General features: G+C 52.1%; 1 protein-coding gene across 7 annotated transcripts in view; it reads right to left on the bottom strand.

Annotated features, from left to right (window-relative positions):
* Window positions 1-7686, bottom strand: part of NCOA6 (nuclear receptor coactivator 6) — a 47868-nt gene extending 40182 nt beyond the window's left edge. For 3 of the 7 annotated variants that reach the window (XM_054845048.1, XM_054845049.1, XM_054845052.1), the window contains exon 1: window positions 7125-7685. The gene's annotated coding sequence lies outside the window, so the exon portion shown is untranslated. Of the gene's footprint in view, window positions 1-5784; window positions 6635-7124 lie in introns of those variants that run through there. The other 4 variants (XM_054845051.1, XM_054845053.1, XM_054845054.1 and 1 more) reach the window with 3 other exon arrangements.
* Window positions 7687-9193: the final 1507 nt, after the last annotated feature.

A 9193-nucleotide genomic window follows, 5' to 3' on the forward strand; every position in this document is an offset into this window, starting at 1 on the left:
AGCAGCAAAGCTAACAGCTTCAGTGAAAACAAACCACTGCTCCTCAAATCAAGATGATTTATATTAATATCCCAGTGCTGTTTTTCAAGCAAATTTTCCGCTTACATGCCAGCCTGCCCATCAGCGGGGAAAGGGACTACCCAAAACCAAACCGGGGAAGCAGAAAAGGACTCAGAAAGACAAAGCAGACATTTGCTCTCTTCTGTCTAGATGACAAAGTAAATCACTTTAAAAGCCACTTTAAAAAATCACTGTGCCACGGCCTTTGTGCTTCTGCCAGCCCAGCAACCTGACGGGAAGCAAAGAGCATTCACGTTAAATCCGATCATACATGCTTTGTAGCACTTTTCATAGCCATCTACCACTCTTCAACCTCTGGTATCTTCTTGTATGTCTAAATAAGCATTGTAGTTCAAGAAGCAGTACAGTACCGAGTAGAAGACATGAGCAGCTAAATCATAAGCAGTAACTTTGCTGTTTCCAGCTACATGCAAACCTGCCTAAATACCATGACCGGACACACAAGCTGACAAACAAAACCAAAATCTGAAATATGCAATTTTAATATTGTTTATTAAGTGTAAGCCAAACCTAAAAAAATTTTCCACGTTCTGTAGCTGATACCGCTTTAAATCTATTTTTTACCCTTTTTATAAAAGGATGTTCCACAGACTATTTGAGACGGCCTAAAACTGAGTCAAGTAACAAACTGGCTGGTTATCTCCAAAGCCATGCTAAGAGTTCACGTGAAAGGACAGTCCTTCCTTGCCCAGTAAAAGCTGTTTTTAAAAGGCCTCAAAGCTGGCAGAAGTCACTCAAACCTAGCAAGGCAGAAGTAAGAGTCGACATTCGGCCAAAGGGTGGCGAACTGGAGGGAAAATCACCTGAACTCCTTAGTGCAAGGGACCGAGGGGCTTTCTGTTCCTCCAGTTCTCCCTTCTGAGGGGAAGGTGACCCCCCTCGCCACGGGTGCAGGGTATGAGACGGTCCGTGCACACAAGAGAGGACTGGCAAGGACGGGCTGCCCTAGCAAGCTCCAGTACGACACTGAGGATGGTTGGCCCGGGCTACGGGGAGAACAAGAATTAACTGCTGCTGTACACATGAGACGATACCAAATTTGGCTCAAGAAAATAACTAATCAACGTCAGTTCATTAACTCCAACTTTCATTACAGTAAGTTATCTGATAGAGACCTAGAGACCTAGGCCTAGAGACCGGACGCATACCTCAGTAGACACCGAGGAATCCATTAAATCAGCCCTGTGAAGCGTTCCAGCTACAGAAAGTTTTGTCCAGAGCTTACGCTTTCCCAAACGTCAAGAAAACAAACCAAGTAAGTGTACAGGAGGGCAGGCTTCATTCGCTCCGGCTGATACAGAGCTGCTCTGCTGCACTCCCACAGCCCTCGAGCATAAAAAACCTAAACCCAAGTGTTTCCAACAAGGAGAAAATTACAGCTTGTTAGAACACAGATGACCTTTTGCAGTGATATCTTGATGTATTTTGACAACGGGTTTAGTGGAACACTGGTTTGTTAAAGTTTCATAAAGTTTGCTGAAACCCCACGACTCACGCCAAGCTGCAATGGACACGTCTCAGCTGAGCCATTAATTTTTATTTCAACAGAATTTGACTGCTGAGATCATCAGGGCTGCTTTAAAAAGCAAGATGATAACTCCAGAATGAGTTTCAACTGCAGCTAAGTTAGCCACGTAGAAATTCCCACTTTTGGCAGCCGAGATACCAACACAAGGCGGCCGCCAGTCGTCTTCCCAAGTCACAAGTTAACTCGGAATCAGCAATTTCCTTGGAAGCTGTAGTCTACGCAGTGTAATATCTGATCAATCCGTTCCCATTACCTGAATTACTACTTTCACATGCTACGGATATTTCCATTTGGAAGAAATACACCATAGCTTGTAACAGAGGAACACTATGACACAGCTTTGCAGTATGGAACTTTTCATGCAGACCCATCAATGCAATCAGCAACAAGTAAACTGAGATGCTAGTTAAAATCAGATGCATCTTGACAAAACCCTACATTTTATCTTGCCTTGGCCATGAGAAAACTCCTTTTAAAGTAGCAATCTATTTGTTGTTTGTGTTGTGACAAGCTTTCTGTTTAAAGTTGAATTTAACTGCTGCCAAACCTTTCTGGGCTGATGTGCCTCGCAAAATTCTCACTGAGCTTCATAAATGCCGACATAACCAGCCCGGGTATTCTCATGATTACCAGCCCCGAACTAAGGTTGGACTGAAAACTGCACCTCTTGCTTATTGCAATATTCTTCCTTATGTAATAAAAGCCTAGGAAATTTCACTAAAGTTTTTAAAATTCTGAAATGTTATAAAGTGTGAAGAAAAGCTTTAAGCTAAACCAAACAGTTTTAAAGTAATTCCTTTCATAGGAGGCACTCACCAAGAAGGAGACATTTCCTGGACCAAAACCCCCTAATCTGCACATAACAGATTATGTTAAAATCAGGACTGTTCTGGGAGTTTCCTGATTGTATAAAAACTTGCAGCTTACTTTGTGCTGCTCTGGCCTTTTGGAACAATCAAATTTCAAAAGTGTCATTTATTGTCACTGCTGCTATTAAGAGCCACGTAATCATGGGTCAACTTTGCACCTTCGGGTAAAACTAGGATGCAACAGGAGTAGAGAGCAATGCATTCCTGCAGGGACGGGAAGAGCACCCCAAAAAACCCTTAGAAGGTACACCTTCCCATGCTGCAACCAAAAGATGAGGCACTATTTCTTGTCCAGTATTATTCTTAACTGAGCCTCACTAAAAAAAAAACAATGACCTGGCAATGTTTTTGCCTCGGGAGGTTCAGCTCCTACAGCCACAGTCCCAACACTCACCGCTAACTCCTCGACTTCTCTTGGAAAGAGACCCATCAAAATTGCCACTATGAGCCTCGTATCTCATCTCTCACGTGCTCTCCACTCACTGCCGGGAAAAATGATGTTATTACAGACGCCAAAACTTCCAATTTATCAGGAAGGAAGGCAGAAATAACTCCTCACATTTTCCTTGTGTCACCCGGCAAGGAGGGAGGCTCGTGAGAGCGTGCCTGCGCACATGTATGCGGAACACGGAGGCTTACACCTACTTCAGTCTCTGTAAGTACTACCCAGAAACCATGAGGAGAAACGCAATCTCATACCAGCTGCGCAGTCTTGGTAGGTCATTTGATTTTTAAAAGAATAAAAATTCTAAAATTCAAATTATATGCATAGGACTTGGAGAATTTAATAGCATGATTCTTTTGGTGGGAATAACTAGATCGTTCCCTACATCAAACCTAACGTATGGCTCAGGCTCCCACACACGCAACTCAGTATCAGCAACCTCCCGTCCCAAAGCGCTGGTTTACGTGACGACAAATGAACACAGACAAGGCATCATTCACCTCCTGTACTTTTCAATTTTCACACAAGCATGATCCAAACCCCTGGCTATGCTTCAAGACTCAAGCTGGAGAAGCAGGCAACTGTTCTCTCAGCTCCAAAACGACGATGGCTCTCACGAGCTGTGAGCCCTCCTTCACCCCAGCTCCCAAACCAGCCACACTCTGACATGCACCGCTCGCCTTTCTTTTTCCCCACACAAGTAAAGATGGGTTATTTACTGCGATGCAACCTCAAGGCCACAATACATACATGACAGAACTAATTTCTTGTTTCTATTTTTAATGACAATAGCAATTTTTGATGTGCTACTCAGAGCGCAGGTGGGATGCCGTTAACAGCATCAACTAACGACAGAGGACACACTGGATGGAAAATGACCTCCAATGCCCAATGGACTGAGAAAAATCGCAGGCTCCTGGACCTCTGGAAAACTCCCACTACTATCCTTCTGTGTCATCCAAAGCTCAGATGAACTTTCAACTCCAGCAGCATCACTGAAAAGACTTTTTTCCTTCCTTCCAATTAGCTAGGACACTAGACAATCTGAGTTTCACAGGCCAACTTGAGCCAAGCCTCCAGCCATCAATGTGTACAAACAAGGAACACGCTGACTACATCCGTTATCTGCAGCGGGTGGTTCCTGCCGATGAACACAGAATCATAGAATGGTTTGGGTTGGAAGGGACCTCACAGCCCATCCAGTCCCACCCCCTGCCATGGGCAGGGACACCCTCCACCAGCCCAGGTTGCCCAAAGCCCCATCCAACCTGGCCTTGAACACTGCCAGGGAGCCAGGGGCAGCCACAGCTTCTCTGGGCACCCTGTGCCAGGGCCTCAGCACCCTCACAGGGAAGGATTTCTGCCTCACATCCCATCTCCATCTCCCCTCCTGCAGCTTCAGGCCATTCCCCTTGGCCTGTCACTACACTCCCTGATAAACAGTCCCTCACCAGCTTTCCTGTAGGCCCCTTCAGGTACTGGTAAGCCGCAATTAGATCTCCCCGGAGCCGCCTTTTCTCCAGGCTGAACAACCCCAACTCTCTCAGCCTGTCCTCATAGCAGAGGTGCTCCAGCCCTCTGATCAGCTTCGTGGCCTCCTCTGGACTTGCTCCAACATCAGTGATCTGCTCTGGAGGGGACAGCAAAGCTCCTAATAGCGGCATGACAAAACACAAAATACCCGTGGCTTCCCTAAGCAAAGGTGAGCTGCTCATCTGGCTAACGGATGGAAAAGATCTCACGTGGAGTTTGGCGATGCATCCTCCCTGCCTCAGGTCTGCGCCATCTAGGCTTACTTCTCCTTCTGCCCCTTAACTTTTCCCAACCCTACGCCTTCCCTCCCATCACTTCTGCTCTACTCCAGAGATAAGGAACAAGTTTATGCTCGAGCACAGTTTCTGCAATACGCAGTGTTAAGGCTTGCCGTTCAACACTCTCCACACCAGCAGGCATTCTGCTCGCTCGTAGTCCCTCTACACCGCGGCATTTGTATTTCTCGATAGAGACCACACGATTTTGAAACAGACACCACCATCACGCCTGCTGCCCTTCAGAGGTACACTAGTGACCTATAAAATTTCCCTATTCCCAATCAAACTATTACAGCCACGTTATCTCTTCGCTATCTTCAGCACCAAACCCTTTGCCATTGCAAATCTATTAAACTTAGTACATCTGCGTAACTCAGTTGTAACTCCAGCTTCCATCCATCCAGCAATCAATATGGTATTAGAAAATAAAAATATACTGTAAATCTGTTTAACAGTAATCAGTTTGAAATATTTAACGTCTACTACAAAGGCACGCTATCTTTGAGAGTATCATACTTAAACAAAGAGCGGCACTACAATTGTTGAGCAGAATTTACCTCTACTCATATTTTCAAGTATTTAAACCACTGAAAAACTACAACACTAACACGGAGTTCAGAGATGCACGGCGGAGCTGGATTTCTCAGGTATCCCTGCACACAATTGCTTTTTATTTTAAGGAAGCACCTATTTTTTTACTAGAATAGTGTAAAATTACTGCATCAGTTGGAAGCCTGTTGTAAACAACTCCTCCCTCCAAGTCCTATAGAAGAACAGCCCTTGGGGAGAGAATGGCTAGGAGTTTTTCCAGCCAAAATCCAAAGCCTGATCGAAAACCCTTCGGTAGGTTGAAAATATTAATAAATATCATTTCTCAGCAGAAGATCGGGTCTGTGTGCAGCCTCCCCCGCTTTCATTTCATTTTTTCCTCATAGGGGAGTCAGGATACTGTACTCCTGTGAAAAATTTCCTGGTAAAGCGAGTTAACTTTCAAAGAAAGCCACGTGGCTCAGCGAGTATTTGAAGAGTGCATGAATTTCTAGCAAACACCTTGCTGTCTTGCTGCAGGTCGTGCGTTTAGTCCGGTGGCTCCTAGACCTGGCCATTTTGGCTACGTGCCCGCAGACCTTTGTTTCTCTCTCCGCAAGATGCATAGAAAAGCTGGGAACGCTTGCTATAACTGGAAAAGAGCTGCTAAATCCAAAAGTTGTGGTCGTTACGCTTGGCGACCTGTTCTGAAAACGACAAAATTGTTCTCTGTGGTTGTTTTCTCAGGTAGGAAATACTGAAACATGCTTTAGGTAAAGAACCAGCCAGAAAGACTACAATGCACGGTAATTATAAATACCAACAAGAGGCACCGTCTTTCCTCTAATAAAATTCAAATGAGAAAGGTTTCCCTCGAGTTTTCAGTTAGGGGAACGAGGCACAAACGTGCGCGTGCGGAAGCCGAGGGGTTATGAAGAGCCAAAGCTCGTAAAGCTCCAATTTGCAGCCAGCTTTCAGAACCACGCCGAGGCGAGCGCCAGGAAAGCTCTCTGCTTCCCGTTCCCTGAAGAAGGCTGAAGGAATCGGAACCCTGACTTCTCTGAGACGTTCTAAAAGTAGATGAAATTTAGGGAAACGCAGAAATGAAACTGAGGGACTAAGTTAAGAAACCTTTCTCTGACGGCTTTAAAGAGTTACCGAGGAATTCAAACAAAAGCTTGGGTTCGAAGAAACGTCAACGCATCCTCGCTGACATCTTACAAAGACGTCAATGCCCGCGTGAGGTCAGGGCTGAGGAACTAAAATCAGAAACAACGTCCCAAGTCGAAAAGAAGTTCCCGTGGCTGACAGCACCGCGACCGCCCGCCGCTGGCTCGGGAACGCTTTCCTGCCCCGGGAAGGAGCAAGGAGGGGCGCGGAGCCGAGCCACCGCCGCGACCGAGGGCGCGGGGCCCGTTTCAGGGTTTAACGGGTTCGGATTCAAGCGCCGGGGGAAACGGGGCCGGTTCAGCGGCCACCCCGGCGGGGCGGGGGCAGGGGCAGGCTGCAGGCCGCGGCCGAGCGGGCTCACCCGGCGCCGGGGCGCCAGGCCGCGGCCCCCGCCGCAGCTCGCTGACAGGCTCCCGCCGAGGAGCCCCGCGGATCCCGGCCCGGCCCAGCGGGGCGCTCCGCCGGCGGCGGGCCGGGCCCACGCAGCGCTCCGCGCCCCGCCAGGCCCCGCTGCCCCTTCCCGCCCGCCTGCGGCCCGCGCCCCGCCGCACCGCGGGCCCGGCCTGCTCCCTGCCCGCGCCGCCGCCGCCGGGACGTAGCTTCCGCCCCCACCGCCTCTGTCACGCCCGCCACCGCCGCCGGGTCCCCGCGGGTGGCGGAGAGGCCCGGCCGAGGGGCCGCCCCGCCCTCACCTGGCGCTGCCGCCGCTGGTGGCGGCCGCGGTGGCGCCGCCGCTGCCGCCGCCTCCGCCACCACCGCCGCCGCGCCCGCGCCGCGAGCGCGCGCAGGAGGGCGGGGGCCGCCTCGGCGAGCGGGGGCGCGCGCGGGGCCCGCGGGGGGCGGGGAGGGGGAGGTGGGGGGGGGGTCGCGCTCGGCCCGGGGACGCCCGGGACACCCCGCGCAAGGCCGGCGCCGCTCCGCCTCCCCGGCACGTGACCCGGCCCGCCCCGCGCGCGCCTGCGTCCGAGCGCGCGGAGCTTGGGCCGGGGGGGGGGAGCGGCGCCCCCGCGCGTGGGGCCGGTACGCGGGTGGGTCGGCGCGGAGCGGGTCGTGTTCTCGGCCGGGGCCCGGGCCGGCACCCGGGAGTCGTGTGTCCGTGTCGTCGTCCCGTCCCCCCCCCCCCCGCTCTGAGGGGCTCTGAGCCCTCACCCGCGCGCGGCGGCCTCCCACGCGGGTGAGGGGGGGGCCCTTCCCCGCGTGGAGCGGGAACGGCCGCGCCCCCCGCCCCAAAGGAGGAGTCGTTCCCGTGGGGACATCTTGTCTCCTCCGCCCTGCCCGGCCCACGGGAGGAGGAGCCCTTCCCACGGGGAGCGGCGGCACCGGCGGCTGCGGGGAGGGGCGGTGTCCCTGCACCGGGGCGGGGGGGCTCGGAGGGACCCCACGGGAGAGGCACGCGCCGGCCTCGTGGGAGCCTCCACGCGTGGGAGGGGCTCCGGGCGGTGCCGGCCGTGGGGCTGCATCCGCTGCTGGGAGCAGCAACCAGGATTTCCTGGGGGGAGCTTCAGGAGGCGCAGCCCGTCAGGCGGCACAGGAAACGGCTCGGCGGCGCGGGCCGTGGCGCTGGGGGGTTCCTTGGGAGCGGCTTTGCGGGGGGTTCCGGAGTTCCCCGAGCCCCAGGAGTTCTGTTCCGTTTAGTTTTACCGCGGGGGAGACGGGAAAGACGCCAGAGAACGACCTGCCACGGGTTCAGCAAAGGCCACGGCGCTGAATTTTGACTAAAATCGTGTTTATGGGGTTCGTGAACAGCCCCACTGTCAGCCCCGCCGTCCCCAGTGGGCGACGCTCGCTCCCCACAGAGCCCCCTCCGCACACGCGGGGTTACGGCTGATCCCCGCAGAGCGGCTGGCAGGGCACGGGGCCCGCCGGTTTGTCTCTTCCTACAAACCCGGATTAATGCGGGAAACGATAAATTGACATAAAAAGGCAGCGGCACCGCAGACACGCCTGATTTTCTTCCTGCCAGTCATCGCTTTAAGCAGAAAGCTCTTACCTGGCAGCGGTAAAGAAAAGAAATGTGTGGCGATTAACCGGTACAGGCCAGTAAAATAAGCTATAGTCCTTTGTGGGAAAAATCAAGACTTTGGTCCTGCAAAAATACGTATAATTAACGTCAGTAACCGGAGTGGGTTCTGCTGGCCTCAGGAGGGGCGGTGCAGGCCCGCGGGCTGTGCGGCGGAGCCCCCCCCGGCATCGGCTTTCTGCAGGATAAATGGCATGGAAAGAGGAAAACATCGTTTTCAATTATTTAGGAAAACTTTTTACTTACAACAATCCCACATCTCGTTTGTCACTAGAGCTCGCGACACAGAAAAAAAAAAATCTTTTTTTAAGTGCATACATTTAAAATGCATACGTACAAATGCATTCCATAAAAAAAATCAACAAAATAATGAGCATCGTGGTTAGTATATTATCTTAATAATTAAATATTGTTGGTGTGTGGAAAGCTGCAAGCAGGTTGCTTGTTTCCTTTGCGTTTGCAGCTCCAAAGCTCCCTGCCGGCAGGCGAGCCCGGAGTGGTTCTTGACTAAGGGATTGTTCTGCTGGTGCCCGTTCCTGTTCCCGTCCTCCCCCGTTTCTGGGGCAGGGACCCCACGGCCAGCACCCCTCCGGTGTGCTCGGACAAGGGAGAAGCCCTTCTCGAGCCCCGGGAGACCCTCAGAGGTGTCAGCAGTGGAGATGGGGCGTCAGTCGCAGGGTGGTGGCGAGGAGCGTTCCTTACGTCTGGCCGTGTCGCGGGGGGTTTCTGTTTGGCGGGGAT

Source organism: Grus americana, chromosome 17 (assembly GCF_028858705.1).
Source record: "Grus americana isolate bGruAme1 chromosome 17, bGruAme1.mat, whole genome shotgun sequence".
Taxonomy (NCBI): domain Eukaryota; kingdom Metazoa; phylum Chordata; class Aves; order Gruiformes; family Gruidae; genus Grus; species Grus americana.